The 13639-nt window shown below is 45.0% G+C and overlaps 1 long non-coding RNA gene across 2 annotated transcripts in view; it reads left to right on the forward strand.

Annotated features, from left to right (window-relative positions):
- The window catches only part of LOC141095758 (uncharacterized), a 146152-nt gene that overhangs the window by 12943 nt on the left and 119570 nt on the right, over positions 1-13639 (forward strand). Inside the window, exon 2 of one of the 2 annotated variants that reach the window (XR_012233468.1) lies at positions 12237-12269. The exons of the other annotated variant lie outside the window; for it this stretch is intronic. This is a non-coding gene — a long non-coding RNA (uncharacterized lncRNA). The remainder of the gene's footprint in view (positions 1-12236; positions 12270-13639) is intronic. 2 annotated transcript variants of the gene reach the window in all.

Below are 13639 nucleotides of genomic sequence, written 5' to 3' on the forward strand. Positions count from 1 at the left end.
ATATCAAATGATGCTCAGCTCAACTCCTCTTTTTATAACCGCCGCCATAAGGCGTATATGTTACACCCACTCACGTGACATGGCGTCCCCGCGGTCTCAGGATGCCTCTATTAGACATTACCCCTGAACCACCAATCAGATATCTCAAGACAAGCGGTCTCACCTCGCTCTCCAATGGCTGAGGACAACTCCAACTTCCGGGTTTGTCGTGCAGCGCACACACCGCGCATGCTCCCCTCTCCCCCACTGGGATCAGCGCGTCTCATATCAATCTTACGGCATCCCCGCGGTCTCAGAATGCACTACCAATCAGATACCTCCAGACAAACAGTCCCACCGCGCTCTCCAATGGCTGAGGCCGATTCTAACTTCCGTGTTTGACATGCAGTACACACACCACACATGCTCCCTTCTCGCCCATTGGAATCAGCGCGTCTCACGTTAACGCCGTCAGATGTATATGTTAGGTTTGTAACATTATATCCCCACTCTCATTGTGTCACATATAATTCGTGGCCGTCACATTGAAGTCTTTTATTTAAGTGACCAGAGCGTCCACTCCGGTATTTCTCACACTCCGGATCCCCACAGGAGTATCCAATATTGTACCCATAAGCGCATTTTACATCAGATGCGTAATTGAGAATCACAGTATATAATCGCATCAAAAACTGGCAGTGTGAACATGCGACCAAGGTTGATAAACCTGTTTGAACACCTTTTTCTTTTGTTGTGTATTTGTCACGTTTTCTTTTGGTGTATGACCACACTAGTGGTTTTTTATTATTAATAAAGTACCAATTTTAGGGGATATACATTCATGATAGAAGTCTGAAGACTACCAACAAATTTTGCAGCATAATGTAGGGCCCAGAGAAAGCTGGGTCTCCCTCAGAGGTCATGGGTCTTCCAGCAGGACAATGACCCAAAACACACTTCAAAAAGCACTAGAAAATGGTTTGAGAGAAAGCACTGGAGACTTCTAAGGTGGCCAGCAATGAGTCCAGACCTGAATCCCATAGAACACCTGTGGAGAGATCTAAAAATGGCAGTTTGGAGAAGGCACCCTTCTAATATCAGGGACCTGGAGCAGTTTGCCAAAGAAGAATGGTCTAAAATTCCAGCAGAGCATTGTAAGAAACTCATTGATGGTTACCGGAAGCGGTTGGTCGCAGTTATTTTGGCTAAAGGTTGTGCAACCAAGTATTAGGCTGAGGGTGCCAATACTTTTGTCTGGCCCATTTTTGGAGTTTTGTGTGAAATGAACAATGTTTTGCTTTTTGCTTCATTCTCTTTTGTGTTTTTTAATTTAAGACAAATTAAATGAAGATAATAATACCAAAGAATTTGTGTTTGCAATCATTTTCAGGAAGAAACTGAGTATTATCTGACAGAATTGCAGGGGTGTCAATACTTTTGGCCACAATTGTAGGTTCATCCCTCATGGGGGGGGGTTTAAGTCGCTTTTCTTTTTTCGTCTTGTGGTATTAATTTTCTTTTTTTCTATTGCAAATTCTTGAAAATGGCAAATGTGGTTTATTATGAACTTTTTGCGAAATCAAAGCTGCTTTGTTTTTGTCTTTTTATCTTTTATTTTTTGTGACTTTTTAGCTCAAGAAGTTTCATTTTCCTCTTAAATGTCACAAAACTTTGGGCAAAAATTTCAGGCTTAGGTCAAATCATTCCTTATGTTCTCTGGAGGACAATAGTGTCAATGGATTGTGAATTTTTAAAAGTCTCAATGAATCTGCAGTAAAAATGTGGAAACCCGTCAGAGAACCACATATTGAATAGAATGTAAAAAAAAGGCACAAATTTAAAAATTGCAAAAAAAAAAATACTGAAAACTAGACAAAAGAGTCGCAAATGCTATAATAAATCAGGTCCAATGTCAGTAACCTAAACATACCCATATAACTTAAAAAAAAAAAATAGAACCATCTTTGGAGGAGCCGACACATTGGATATTATAAAGAACACTCTTTGATTTATGTAATACTACACTTTTCCTGTGGGGGCACTGTAGGTAAATTGAACAGAAGGTGCCAGCAGCAAATAAATTTCATCAGATTATGGCGGCATCCTTCTAAGAAAAAGGGATTTTCTGAGGTGGTGAACACTTAAAAAAAAAAAAAAAACAGCAAAGGTCAGTTAAATGGAGGTCACTTAGGGACTAAGTGCAACTGCAAACTCTGCTCTACTGATAGTTACATCCTAAGACAGAGACCTCTCACCTAGCCAAATCGGATCTGCTGCTTTGCACTGATGAGGGGCAAACACCCCAAAATGTGTGTAAATGGAGTTTCTGGCTTGGTTTCTTACCCTAAGTCAACTAACAAGGCACGTTTGGTTAGGGCTGTCTCAGTGGAGTGATGGGGGCGGAAACCAGATTGTAGATTGTCAAAGAGCAAGTTAGATGATAGGTGGGAGGAAAGTTCAGTGTGGACGTGCTGTTCCAGGAGTTTGGAAGCGAATGGAAGCAATGATATTGGGCGATAGCTGGACATAGTGGTTGGGTCGAGGGTTTTCTTTTTAAGGATAGGCATGCTTGAAAGCAGAAGGGAAGGTACCGGACGTTAGTGATTGGTTGAAGAGGTGGGTTAGGGATGGGATAAGTGTGGTGGTGAGGTTGGAGAGGAGGTGGGATGGGATGGGGTCGAGTGCACAGGTTGTGAGGTGCGATTTGGAGAAGAGACGATTAAACTCCCCTTCAGTGATGTTGGAGAGTGAGGTTATGGGGTTTGGGCATTGGTCTGGTATACAAAGGGGTTGTGGTGGTTGAGTGATGAAGACTTGCATTGTTTGGCCAATCTTATTTTTGAAGTGTGTGGCAAAGTCCTCGGCAGAGAAGAGGGAGGTTGGAGGAGGCAGTGGTGGGCGGAGGAGGGAGTTAAAAGCTTTGAATAACTGTTTTGGGTGGTAAGATAGAGAAGATACGAGGGTTGTGAAGTAGGCCTGTTTAGCAGAGGTTTGAAATCAAGTGTTGCCTGTTTGAATGTGGTGAAGTCATCTTGCGAATTTGTTTTCTTCCAGCGCCGCTCTGCAATCCTGGACACTTGCCGTAGCTTTTTAGTGGTGTTATTGTGCCAGGGTTGTCTGTTGGTACGTCGCATTCTGCCATGAACGAGAGGGGCAACCGCGTCAATAGCTGATGCGAGAGTGGTATTGTAGAAAGCAGTGGCACCGTCTGTGTCATGGAGTGAGGATATGGATGCCAGTGGTAGAATAGAGTCAGAGAGCGCGTGGGTGTCTAGGTGTATGAGGTTTCTGCGGGGGTGTGCGTATTGCTGGACATGGGTGCCAGGTGAGGAGGACAGGGATGAGAAATTGAGTAGATGATGGTCAGATAGAGGGAGAGGGGAGGTGGTGAAGTTAGAAAGAGAGCAGAGACGGGTGAAGACCAGGTCTAATGTGTGTCCATCTGTGTGGGTGGCTGAGGTGGACCACTGAGTATGAATGTAACTTTATGTGTTTCTGTCTGTCCCTTGGACCTAAAGGAACCCGAAAGCTCCATTTTCCCTATATGAATCAACCCATAGTATAGATAGCCAATGAACATTGAGGACCCGGTTACAAATTTTTCATTGATGCATTAATTGGACCTTCGAGGTGCAGCATTATTCTAGAGTATGTTCTTTAGTGAATAAAACTAGGCTCCTCAATATTGAAATTACAACACCAAGAAGTAAAAGTCGTGGAATAATGAAAATGAAGACGTGTTACTGATCTGCAAATGGTTCAAGACATGGAAACAAATTTTTCAAAACCTTTTGATTTATTCAGTCTTTAGTTTGAGCATCACACGCAGAAATCCCCTAATTTACAGCCTCGGCCGCTATCAGCGGGGTTATTAATGGGGGTCCGAGTGCCACACTTTATGGCACCCCACACCGTAATCTCAAAGTAGCACCGGTGTGACGTTCCCTTGAGAAGGCCTGTTCATGTGGTTTCAACAGAATCAAAGAATGGCGCATAGTGATCCAGTCTGTACTATCAATTAAATTGGAATTCCTATACTAGAGCTAAATAGTATATGGATGTAAAATGCGCCACTGAGATAGGATGGGATGAACGGATGAAATGTATTCAAACAATTTAATAGCTCCAGAATAATAATGTTTCAGTCTTATACCTGGACCTTCATCAGCATGAGATGGATTGCGTGGAGTGGTAGAAAAATGAAAGTAGCATTGTGGACCGTCGCTGTCTGAAATGTGTCAGTCGTGCCCTCTACAGTGCTACTTTCATCCTACATAGTTATATAGGGTGAAAAAAGACCCCGGTCCATCAAGTTCAACCTTTCTCCACCAATTGTTCATTTTATCACTAAATTATCTGTAACCTGCAATGTTATGTGTACTGAGGAAATCATCCGGCCCTTGTATAAAAGCTGTCAGTGTCGGCCATTACTACCTCTTATGGTCGGCATTCTACAGTCTGACTGCTCTAACTGTAAAGAACCCTTTCCTGTTTAGCTGCCGGAATCGCCTTTCTTCCACCAGTAATGAGTGCCCCCTGGTCCTTAGTATGGTCCTCAGAATGAATAAGTCATGCGCTGTCCTCTGTACTGATTACACATATATATACATGTAATTGAGATCTCCTCTGAGGCGTCTTTTTTTCTAAGCTAAACAAGCCCAACTTTTCCACCCTCCCATCATATGAGAGGCCTGAATCCTGAGTTTAATTATTTGTCATCTGTCTTCAATCTATTTATGTCTTCGATGGTCTGGTATGGCAGATACATCGATGATACCCTCATCATTTGGAGGGGGGGGATGTATCTGCCATACCAGATTTCATTAATTATCTTAATTCTAACAGTCTGAATCTTAGATTCACACATGTTATTGACAATCACCAAATTTCATTTTTAGATTTGAAACTTGTCGGTGTACATAATGAAAAGATTTTGACACAAGTCTATTCTAAACCAATAATTGAAAACATGATTCTACATGCTAGCAAAAGTCACGCCAAGCACACAATCAGGTCCATCCCCGTAGGGGAATTTACTAGATTTAAAAGAAACTGCAGTGACAACAAAAATATGGATGAGGAATCAACCATGCAGAAAACTTAAAAAACAAAGAAATTACCCCAATTGGATGTTTAATAGGGCTTTAAATGTGGTATCATTCAAAAATCATGAGCAATTAATCTCTCCTCAGTGTGATCACCGCTCTAGAAGAAAAAAGTGAATTCCTTGGATAACAAACCATTTTTATGTCATCAATATAACCCTCAATGTTATCAAATCAGGCGCATTATTAATGAGTTTTTGCCAATACTTCATGAAGATCCCATCCTGGATTCTATTTTGAAATCAGGATGTAATGTAGTTGCAGGAGGAGCCCTACTTCGGGGAACATGCTCTCCCCTGGCATGGTTCTATCCAAAACGCCGCAAGGAATGTGGCTGCTGGATATTAAGGGAAACTACAAATGCGGTACTACAAATTGTAAAACTGGCAAGTCAATTATCAATACCAAGTTCTTTTATAATTATGATAATACTCAGAAATTTTCTATAAAAGAATTCATCAGCTGTAACAAAAATCAGGTTATTTACAAAATTGATTGTGTTGCATGCAGTTTAGCATCTGTAGGATGTACATCAAGGAATCTGAAAACTCGCATTGCTGAACACCTAAATTACATCAATAATACTACGAGTACTAATAGTAATCCTAATATCTCTTCAGTGGCCAAACACTTTATACACAAACCTTCATGTATTTTTTCTCTTCGGGTTTTCGGACTGGAACAGGTTAGTAACCCTTTGCGGGGTGGCGATACTAGACGCCGCTTACTGACTCGTGAAGTCTATTGGATTGACAACGTAGGCACCAGGTCTCCAAATTGGTTAAACAGACACAATGAAATTATGTTTCACTATTAACCCCTTCCTGACATCCGACGTACTATCCCGTCCACGGTACCCGGGCCCGTATGACCGTGGACGGGATAGTACGTCGGGCCCTTTAATGCGATACCGCGACTAAAGTCGCGGTGATCGCACTAAAATTCCGACGCCATCTCACCTTACAAAAGATGGCGTCGGCATCCCGGGCTGCGATCCCGCCCCCCGGCATCCAGAGCGCTGTGATTGGCTGTTCAATTCTGAACAGCCAATCGCAGCGTTTCTCATTGTTTCAGCCATCCGGCAAAAAGCACCCGGATTGGCGCGAGGAGTTGCAGGAGTTGGCTGGCGCGATCGATTAGATCGGCGATCGCGCCAACCACAGGGCACAGCTGCGGTCACCATGTGACCGCTCTGTGCTCTGCTAGTGACCTGGGCATGACCTGCCTAGTAATCGGAGCTGTGAGCTCCGATTCTAGGCAGTTGCCATGGTCACCAGGCAGATCAGGGATTGGTGGGATCGATGTAATCATTCGATCCCACCAATGACAGGTCACAGCAGCGATGTGACAGCTCTGTGACCTGCCCCCTGACCTGCCTCTGACCTGTCTGACCTGTCTGCAGGGGTCCTCACTCTAGCTGAGGATTCCTGCAGAGAGGTCAGACGCAGCAAGAGCTCCTGTGCTGGGTATTGTGGTGCCACAGCTTGTAGCATCACAATCCCTGCAGAAGAAAGAAAACTACAACTGTAAGTGCTAATTGATCCCTGATCCCCTGCCCAATCTATCTTCACCCCCCCAATCTATCTTCAACCCCCCAATCTATCTTCATCCCCCCATCCCCTGCTCCACCCCCCCTCTTACCCCCCTTCACCCCCCTTTTACCCCCCTCCACCCCACTTTTGCGCCACCTCCGTGCGCAGCCGGCGAGCGTTGATCGGTGACGCAGTTCACCGATCAACACTCGAGCTCGCTTTTTTTCCTTAGCCCCCTTTGCGCCACTTCCGTACACCCATCCCGCAGCCGCAAAAGTTGGATAAGTGACACACGTCACTTATCCAAGCTTGTGCCTGCCGTTTTTCATTTTTTTCACCCCCCTTTGTGCCACCTAACTACAACCCTAACTGTTGATCCCTGCCCAATCTCTCTTCATCCACCCCAATCCCCCATCCCCCTTCCCCCTATTTTTACCCCCCTCCACCCCACTTTTGCGCCACCTTCGTGCGCAGCCGCCGAGCGTTGATTGGTGACGCAGTTCACCGATCAACACTCGAGCTCACTTTTTTTCCATAGCCCCTCCGTACACACATCCCGCAGCTGCGAAACTTGGATAAGTGACACAGTTCACTTATCAGAGTTTGTGCCTGCCGTTTTCCCTTTTTTTTTTTTTTTTTTTCCCACCCCCCCCTTGCGCCACCCCGTGCGCACATCCAGCAGCCTAGTTTTGATAAGTGACACTTATCAGCTAGGGCCTGCTGTTTTAGACTTTTTTCCACAGCTTTTTCTTTACAGAAAGTTTACACCAATCACTCCCCCCTCACGTACACATACAGTTTTCAATAAAGTGTATACCCAAGCACCATATTTACACAAAAATGTCATCAAATTCATCCCAACAGCGCTATTCAGTGGAGGAGGCATATGCTTTACTTGCCTCCGACACTGATAGGGATTTGGATGGCGATCCGACTTTTCTTTATTTTTCGGATTCTTCATCCTCTTCTTCTTCCTCTTCCCCCTCCTCATCTTCCTCCTCGGGTCCTGCGGAACCGCCACGCAGACGCTCCAGGGCAGAAGATGAGGCAGCGCCCACCATGCCCACAGCTGACCCAGTGCTCCCCGTATGGACCTCACCCCCCGAAAATTACGAGCCACTGATTCCTGATTTTGTGGCAGAATCAGGAATCAAGTTTGACACCACCGGCCTCACAGAAATTGACTTTTTCAAAGTCTTTTTCTCTGAGGATTTTGTTAACCTCATGGTGGAGCAAACTAATTTGTACGCTCGTCAATTTTTGGAGCAAAACCCGCGTTCAACATTTTCAAACTGGTCTCCTGTAGACGCAGTTGAAATGACGCAGTTTTGGGGCCTGGTCCTCCATATGGGGATACTGAAGAAGCCGGAAATTCGGCAATATTGGAGTGTTGATATTTTATACAACACTCCAGTGTTCCGAATGGTCATGGCCCGGACGCGTTTTGAGGCCATCCACAAGTTTCTGCATTATACTGATAATGCAGAGTGTCCCGCACAAGATGACCCCAACTTTGACCGTCTGTTCAAAGTTCGGCCGGTCATCGAACACTTCAACAAAAAGTTTGCTGAAGTGTACGTGCCCCAAAGGGACATCTGCGTGGATGAGTCCTTGGTTCACTTCAAGGGAAGGCTGCAATTCCGTCAATACCTGCCTAGTAAGAGGGCCAGGTACGGAATCAAACTCTATAAGTTGTGTGAGAGTACCTCAGGGTACACCCACAAGTTTAGAGTTTACGAAGGGAAGGACACCCGGATTGAACCCCCTGAGTGTCCTCCTTTCCTGGGAGTGAGTGGGAAAATTGTGTGGGATTTGGTGCACCCACTGCTGGATAAAGGTTATCACCTCTACACTGATAACTTTTATACCAGCATCCCACTCTACAAATCCCTCTCTGAGCGACGTACCGCAGCCTGCGGTGCTGTCCGCAAAAATCAGAGAGGCCTCCCGAAGACGCTACTTGGGCAGATGCTCCGAAAAGGTGAGAGCAGAGCCCAATGTAGCGACCACCTGCTGGTGGTCAAGTACAAGGACAAGAGAGATGTCCATCTCTTGACCACCATACACGGTGATGGCAGTACCCTCTGCACTGTACGGGGTACCTCTACACAGGTCCTCAAACCGACATGTGTAGTGGGGTACAACAAAAACATGGGGGGAGTTGATCTCTCCGATCAACTCCTCCAACTGTACAATGCATTGAGGAAGGCCAAGGTGTGGTACAAAAAGCTGGCCGTGCACATCGTCCAAATGGCAATGCTCAACGCATTCCTGCTGCCACAATGTGCATGCCCCAGCGATACGGCATACCTTCATTTCCAGGAGGTAGTGGTTAAGGCCCTGATGTTTGGCGCTCAGGAAGGAGCGGGCCCCAGTACTTCTGGTACTGAAGGTGCTCGTATTGTCCCAGGTCAGCACTTTCCGGGGGTGGTCCCGCCAACCCCAAGAAAAGGTAAGCCACAAAAAAGGTGTCGAGTGTGTTACAAAAAAGGAATACGCAGGGACACCACTTATCAATGCGACACCTGCCCCGAAAAACCTGGCCTGTGCATGAAGGATTGCTTCAAATTGTACCACACGTCCATGCACTACTAATTTACATTAGATTAGTTGGGGGCACATCTAGATTTGTTCTTTGGGGGTCTAGTATCCAAAATGATGTCATATGTGGGTTTTTTTCCTGTTTAGGCACATCAGGGACTCTGCAAATGGAACATGACGCCAGCAGACCATCAAAGTCTGCATTCCAAAACATCATTACTTCCCTTTCGAGCCCTGACGTGTGCCCAAACAGTAGTTTTCTCCCACATGTGGGGTATCAGGGTACTCAGGACAAATTGGACAACAACTTTTGGGGTCCAATTTCTCCTGTTACTCTTGGGAAAATTAAAAATTGGGGACTAAATGATCATTTATGTGGGAACAAAACAGGATTTTATATTTTCACGCCTGGGCATTATAATCTTTAGTGAAACACTTGGGGGTTCAAAGTGCTCACCACACATCTAGATAAGTTCCTTAGGGGGTCTAGTTTCCAAAATGGGGTCACTTGGGGGTTTCTACTGTTTAGGAACATCAAGGGCTCTGCAAATGGAACATGACGCCCGCAGACCATTCCATCAAAGTCTGCTTTCCAAAACGTCATTACTTCCCTTTCGAGCCCTGACGTGTGCCCAAACAGTAGTTTTCTCCCACATGTGGGGTATCAGGGTACTCAGGACAAATTGGACAACAACTTTTGGGGTCCAATTTCTCCTGTTACTCTTGGGAAAATTAAAAATTGGGGACTAAATGATCATTTATGTGGGAACAAAACAGGATTTTATATTTTCACGCCTGGGCATTATAATCTTTAGTGAAACACTTGGGGATTCAAAGTGCTCACCACACATCTAGATAAGTTCCTTAGGGGGTCTAGTTTCCAAAATGGGGTCACTTGGGGGTTTCTACTGTTTAGGAACATCAAGGGCTCTGCAAATGGAACATGACGCCCGCAGACCATTCCATCAAAGTCTGCTTTCCAAAACGTCATTACTTCCCTTTCGAGCCCTGACGTGTGCCCAAACAGTAGTTTTCTCCCACATGTGGGGTATCAGGGTACTCAGGACAAATTGGACAACAACTTTTGGGGTCCAATTTCTCCTGTTACTCTTGGGAAAATTAAAAATTGGGGACTAAATGATCATTTATGTGGGAACAAAACAGGATTTTATATTTTCACGCCTGGGCATTATAATCTTTAGTGAAACACATGGGGGTTCAAAGTGCTCACCACACATCTAGATAAGTTCCTTAGGGGGTCTAGTTTCCAAAATGGGGTCACTTGTGGGGGGTTTCCACTGTTTAGGCACATCAGACGCTCGTCAAACGTGACATGGCGTCCGATCTCAATTCCAGCCGATTTTAGGTTGAAAAAGTCAAACAGGGCTCCTTCCCTTCTGAGCCCTGCCATGTGCCCAAACAGTGGTTCCCCCCACATATTGGGTATCAGCATACTCAAGACAAATTTGACAACAACCTTTGGAGTCCAATTTCTCTTGTTACCCTTGGGAAAACAAAATATTGGGGACTAAATGATCATGTTTGTGGAAAAAATATGATTTTTTATTTTCACGCCCGGGTGTTATAAACTTCTGTGAAGCCCTTGGGGGTTCAAAGTGGTCACCACACATCTAGATAAGTTCCTTAGGGGGTCTAGTTTCCAAAATGGGGTCACTTGTGGGGGGTTTCCACTGTTTAGGCACATCAGACGCTCGTCAAATGCGACATGGCGTCCGATCTCAATTCCAGCCAATTTTAGGTTGAAAAAGTTAAACGGGGCTCCTTCCCTTCTGAGCCCTGCCATGTGCCCAAACAGTGGTTCCCCCCCACATATTGGGTATCAGCGTACTCAGGACAAATTTGACAACAACCTTTGGAGTCCAATTTCTCCTGTTACCCTTGGGAAAACAAAATATTGGGGACTAAATGATCATGTTTGTGGAAAAAATATGATTTTTTATTTTCACGCCCGGGTGTTATAAACTTCTGTGAAGCCCATGGGGGTTCAAAGTGGTCACCACACATCTTGATAAGTTCCTTAGGGGGTCTAGTTTCCAAAATGGGGTCACTTGTGGGGGGTTTCCACTGTTTAGGCACATCAGACGCTCGTCAAACGCGACATGGCGTCCGATCTCAATTCCAGCCAATTTTAGGTTGAAAAAGTCAAACGGGGCTCCTTCCCTTCTGAGCCCTGCCATGTGCCCAAACAGTGGTTCCCCCCCACATATTGGGTATCAGCGTACTCAGAACAAATTTGACAACAACTTTTGGGGTCCAATTTCTCCTGTTACCCTTGGGAAAATAAAAAAATTGTTGCTAAAATATTATTTTTGTGACTAAAAAGTTAAATGTTCATTTTTTCCTTCCACGTTGCTTCTGCTCCTGTGAAGCACCTGAAGGGTTAATAATCTTCTTGAATGTGGTTTTGAGTAGCTTCAGGGGTGCAGTTTTTAGAATGGTGTCACTTTTGGGTATTTTCTGCCATATAGACCCCTCAAAGTGACTTCAAATGTGAGGCGGTCCCTAAAAAAAATGGTTTTGTAAGTTTTGTTGTAAAAATTAGAAATCGCTGGTCAAATTTTAACCCTTATAACTTCCTAACAAAAAAAAATGTTGTTTCCCAAATTGTGCTGATGTAAAGTAGACATGTGGGAAATGTTATTTAGTAACTATTTTGTGTCACATATTTCTCTGTTTTAAGGGCATACAAATTCAAAGTTTGAAAATTGCAAAATTTTCGCCATATTTCTGTTTTTTTCATAAATAAAAGCAAGTTATAGTGAAAATTTTTTACCACTAAAGTGAAGTACAATATGTCACTAGAAAACAATCTCAGAATCGCCTATATCCGTTGAAGCGTTCCAGAGTTATAACCTCATAAAGGGACAGTGGTCAGAATTGTAAAAATTGGCTCGGTCATGAACATGCAAACCACCCTTGGGGGTGAAGGGGTTAATAGCAATCATCAGCTTTGTTTTAATAATATCATTATGCACTTAGGTATATTGTTCTGTTATAATTTTATTCATTCACTTGTTTTTCTGTTTTTCTGTCTCTTTTTCATGAACGCCTCTGTCAGGACCTTATTTATACATCATGTGACAAGTTTCAGGTGTGTAATTAGCTTAGTTTTCCTATAAACGTGTATGTCCTAAGGATAGCAACTTTGATAAAGATTGCTCTTGCGATCGAAATGCGTCGCTCTGTGTCCCTGTGAACATTATAGTGCGGTATACAGAATATAGCTCCAAGTAAATCAAACTTAGGAAGCAACACTGATTGACAATCAATTTCACATGCTGTTGTGCAAATGGAACAGACAACAGATGGAAATTATTGGCAATTATCAAGACACCCTCAATAAAGGAGTGGTTCTGCAGGTGGGGACCACAGACCACATTTCAGTACCAATGCTTTCTGGTTGATGTTTTGGTCACTTTTGAATGTTGGTTGTGCTTTCACAGTCGTGGTAGAATTAGACGGACTCTACAACCCACACAAGTGGCTCAGGTAGTGCAGCTCATCCAGGATGGCACATCAATGTGAGCTGTGGCAAGAAAGTTTGCTGTGTCTGTCAGCGAAGTATCCAGAGGCTGGAGGCGCTACCAGGAGACAGGCTAGTACTCCAGGAGATGTGGAGGGGGCTGTAGGAGGGCAACAACCCAGCAGCAGGACCGCTACCTCAGGCTTTGTGCAAGGAGGAACAGGAGGAGCACTGCCAGGGCCCTGCAAAATGACCTCCAGCAGGCCACAAATGTGCATGTGTCTGCACAAACGATTAGAAACCGACTCCATGAGGATGGTCTGAGGGTCCAACGTCCACAGATGGGGGTTGTGCTCAGCCCAACACTCTGCAGGACGCTTGGCATTTGCCACAGAACACCAGGATTGGCAAATTTGCCACTGGCGACCTGTGCTCTTTACAAATGAAAGCAGGTTCACACTGAGCACATGTGACAGAGTCTGGAGACGCCGTGGAGAGCCATTTGCTGCCTGCAACATCCTTCAGCATGACCGGTTTGGCAGTGGGTCAGTAATGGTGTGGGATGGCATTTCTTTGGAGGGCCGCACAGCCCTGTACTCGCCAGAGGTAGCCTGACTGCCATTAGGTACCAAGATGAGATCCTCAGACCCTTTGTGAGACCATATGCTGGTGCGGTTGGCCCTGGATTCCTCCTAATGCAGGACAATACCAGACCTCATGTGGCTGGAGTGTGTCAACAGTTCCTGCAAGATGAAGGCATTGAAGCTATGGACTGGCCCGCCCATTCCGCAGACCTGAATCCGATTGAACACATCTGGGACATCATGTCTTGCTCCATCCACCAACGTCACGTTGCACCACAGACTGTCCAGGAGTTGGCAGATGCTTTAGTCCAGGTCTGGGAGGAGATCCCTCAGGAGACCATCCGCCCCCTCATCAGGAGCATTCCCAGGTGTTGTAGGGAGGTCATACAGGCACGTGGAGGCCACACACAATAC

Source organism: Dendrobates tinctorius, unplaced genomic scaffold, assembly GCF_039654945.1.
Source record: "Dendrobates tinctorius isolate UK_male_01 unplaced genomic scaffold, ASM3965494v1 ptg000070l, whole genome shotgun sequence".
NCBI lineage: Eukaryota > Metazoa > Chordata > Amphibia > Anura > Dendrobatidae > Dendrobates > Dendrobates tinctorius.